Source organism: Myotis brandtii, unplaced genomic scaffold (genome assembly GCF_000412655.1).
Source record: "Myotis brandtii unplaced genomic scaffold, ASM41265v1 scaffold60, whole genome shotgun sequence".
Lineage (NCBI taxonomy): Eukaryota > Metazoa > Chordata > Mammalia > Chiroptera > Vespertilionidae > Myotis > Myotis brandtii.
Window position 1 is genome coordinate 279,651 of NW_005370272.1, and position 3,859 is coordinate 283,509.

Consider the following 3,859-nt stretch of genomic DNA (forward strand, 5'->3'; position numbering starts at 1 on the left):
CAATCTGGGACCGCTGGCTCCTAACTGCTCACCTGCCTGCCTTCCTGATCGCCCTTAACCATTCTGCCTGCCTGTCTGATGCCCCTAACTGCTCTCCTGCTTGCCTGATTGCCCCTAACTGCTCGCCTGCCTGCCTGATCACCCCTAACTGCTTGCCTGCCTGCCTGATTGCCCCTAACTGCTCACCTGCCTGTCTGATCACCCCTACCCACTCTGCCTGCCTGCCTGATTGTCCCTAACTTCTCTCCTGCCTTCCTGATCACCCCTAACCAATTCTGCCTCGGCCTCTGCCACTGCAGCTTCATCTGGAAGGACATCGGGAAGGTCATTTGGCTGTCTGTCTAATTAGCATATTACACTTTTATTATTATAGAAGATTGAAATATATAGTTGGTCTTAAGTAATGAATGTAAAAAATAAATTAAGAAAAACTAAAAAGAGATACATACATATACACATAAAAATTTTACTCATATATGTTATATATATATACATCTAAAACAAATTATGTTTATACATATTATGTATAGTCACTCAACCACTCAAGTCAAACAAATTATTTTCTTTGCTATGAATCCCCTGGTTCAGGTAATATTCATAATTGAACCATATAATTGAAGTAGTAAGATTTTAAAACTTTTGTAAAATAATGAGTACACTATCCTTCTAGATTTCTTTGATTCCCTCTAATACATATGCAGTTGATCCTTGAACAACATGAGCTTAGGGGTTCTGACAACCTTCCTACACAGTAAAATATCCAGGTATAACTTTAACTCCCTCAAACATAAGCTGTTAATCAGTATCTGTAAGGGATTGGTTTTAGGACACCCCATCCGCCACAGACAACCACAATCTGTGGATGCTCAAGTTCCCTCTATAAAATGGCACTGATCACCGTATACAGTTGACCCTCTGGACCCTCAGGCTCCCAAATGCAAATGAAAAACAGCATATGGAAAACAACTGCATGTCAGTGGAGCCACTCAGGTAAAACCCATGTTGCTCAAGGGTCAACTGTGCATGATTCTGCCAAATCAACTTAAATATAAATTATTTTAGAGAGTGTTTTTGCTGAGTCTTTCCAAACAATTTGACTTTTTAAAAATATATATATTTTTATTGATTTCAGAGAGGAAAGGAAAGGAAGAGAGAGAGAAATAGAAACATCAATGATGAGAGAGAATCATTGATTGACTGCTTCCTGCACACCCCCTACTGGGGAATGAGCTGACAACCAGGCATGTGCCCTTGACCAGGAATGCATCCCCAGACCCTTCAGTCTGCAGACTGACTCTCTATCCACTGAGCAACACCAGCTAGGGCAATTTTGATTTATTTTTAACATGAAAAAACAACTGTTTTTATTCTTATATTTTGTTTGTTCTTTAATAAGATTTAACTAAATTATATATTTTCAATAATAGAAATGGCATAAGCAAACAACTGATATCTGATGATCTTGTAGATTAACTCCTGAAAAAAAAACTTTATGAATATAGTAGATATGGCCACACCTATTCCTGTTGTTTTCTTTATTTACCTCTGAAATCTACGTTTTGACCTTTAATTTTGGCTTCCAAAGATTGTAACATTCCAATAGAATAAATTTTGTATCTTCTTAACTTCTTTAACACAGGTAAGAAGCAAACAAAATATTGGTCAAATACATCAATTGTCAAAAAATTTAGTAATATGGGCATTATTTTAGCCTTTACCTTATAAAATTCTAATTTAGAAGAATAAATTTTAAAGAACAGACTTCAGTGAAAGCAGAAAGCAATGGCCATTATTTAAGGATACAACTATTTGGTATCATTGGCTATATGGTCACATTTCTGTTTTAAATTTGTCCCACTTTTCTTTCTTATTTACTTAATTATATAACGTATGAACCTGGTAATCATCAATGGTAGGGAATTAAGGATTCAAGCTATTTACAAGTTAGAGGAATCTGGGGAGATGAGAGTTATAATCTATGTGACACCAGACAATTCAGCAGACATGAAAGGTCATCAAAACAATCTTGAATACCTTCTACTTAGTGAAGTAGATGTGTCTTGAGCTCTGAATTCTTCAGAATTCTCTCATTCACATTTTGGAGGAGTGGTCTAACTTCAGTGTGTTTGAGCTTCTACATTGTGTGATACCATCTTAATATATAAAAACCCAGGGTCCATAACGACCGAATGGATGACCGGTCCACCCCCCATCCCCCGGCCCTCAGGCTCCATTGATCAGGGGATAGCTAACGGGGGAACCGGGGTCCCTCAGGCTCCAATGAATCTGTGGCAGCAGTGACTGGTGAGCGAGCGGAAGGCAGACCACTTGGTCCCTCCCCTGGCCCGCAGGTCTTTGACATGAAGATAGACTCGGACTTCAGCATCCTGGAGAGTCAGAAGGAATTCGTGCATCGGTACTGCCAGCACCGTGAGGAAGAGCCCATGCTGACCTCCGCCTGCCCCGGCTGGGACCGATATGCAGAGCATCCAATCAACCGGTGGTGGAGGCGGGTGGAACAGGGAACTGGCTTCCTTAGTAGTCCTGAAGGTTCAATCTCCAGAGGACAGGACAGGCATCAACGGACCAGTGCCTCTGGCACAATCCCGACAGCACTGCCAGCTTCCAGGAACTCAGCCTTGAGCACTGCGGCTGCTTACCCTCAATAGAGGCTCCACAAGGAAGAAAGGATACCACCAGCAGTGCCAGGGGCGACCAGCGGTGACTGCTCTCCCTGTGCTTCCTCCAGGTCACTTGAGCCGGACCCCGCCCGCCCCGCTCCAGATGAAGTGTGATCACTGCACACGGAAGGAATGTAGTAAAAAAACAAAAACCGATGACCAAGAGAATGCCACAGTCAACGTCCGGAGTCCGGCTCAGGAGAACGGAGAGGAGGGAGAATTCCGTAAGTTGGCCGATGCCAAGATATTTCTGAGTGACTGCCTGGCATGTGACAGTTGTGTGACCGCAGAGGAAGGAGTCCAAGTTTCTCAGCAGAACGCCAAGGACTTCTTCCGTGTTCTGAACCTTTATAAGAAATGTGATACCTCACAGCACAAGGTGCTGGCAGTGTCCGTGTGTCCTCAGTCTCTGCCTTATTTTGCTGCTAAATTCAGCCTCAGTGTCACTAATGCATCCAGAAGGCTCTGTGGCTTCCGGAAAGGCCTTGGGGCACACTGTCTTTGACATGAAGATAGACTCGGACTTCAGCATCCTGGAGAGTCAGAAGGAATTCGTGCATCGGTACTGCCAGCACCGTGAGGAAGAGCCCATGCTGACCTCCGCCTGCCCCGGCTGGGACCGATATGCAGAGCGTGTGCTGGGTCACCCCATCACCCCCCACCTCTGCACGGCCAAGTCTCCCCAGCCGATCATGGGCTCTCTGGTGAAGGATTGCTTCACCAGACAGCAGAACCTGTCCCCAGACAAGATTTTCCACGTCATTGCGGTCCCATGTTATGACAAGAAACTGGAGGCCCTTTGAGAAGATGTTCCCACAGTTTCACATAGTCAGGGTGCTGACTGCATGTTAACCTCAGGTGAAATTGTCCAGATAATGGAGCAGAGTGACCTCACCTCCAAAGACACTGCCATGGACACTCTGTTTGGAGACGTGAAGGAGAAGTAGGTGAGGCTCCATGAGGGTGCCAGCTCCGACGGGTACCTGGCGCACATCTTCAGGCACATGGCCAAGGAGCTGTTCAACGAGGACGTGGGAGTGCTCACCTAACACACCCTGAGGAACCAAGACTTCCAGGAGGTCACCCTTGAAAGGGACAGAGAGGTCCTGCTACGCTTTGAGGCTGCTTATGGCTTTTGAAACATCCAGAAGTGGTCCTGAAGCTGTAGAGGGGCAAGT

General features: G+C 44.9%; 1 pseudogene; it reads left to right on the top strand.

Moving 5' to 3' along the window:
- Positions 1-2,715: 2,715 nt before the first annotated feature.
- LOC102244979 lies at positions 2,716-3,841 on the top strand (annotated as a pseudogene).
- The last annotated feature ends 18 nt before the right edge of the window (positions 3,842-3,859 follow it).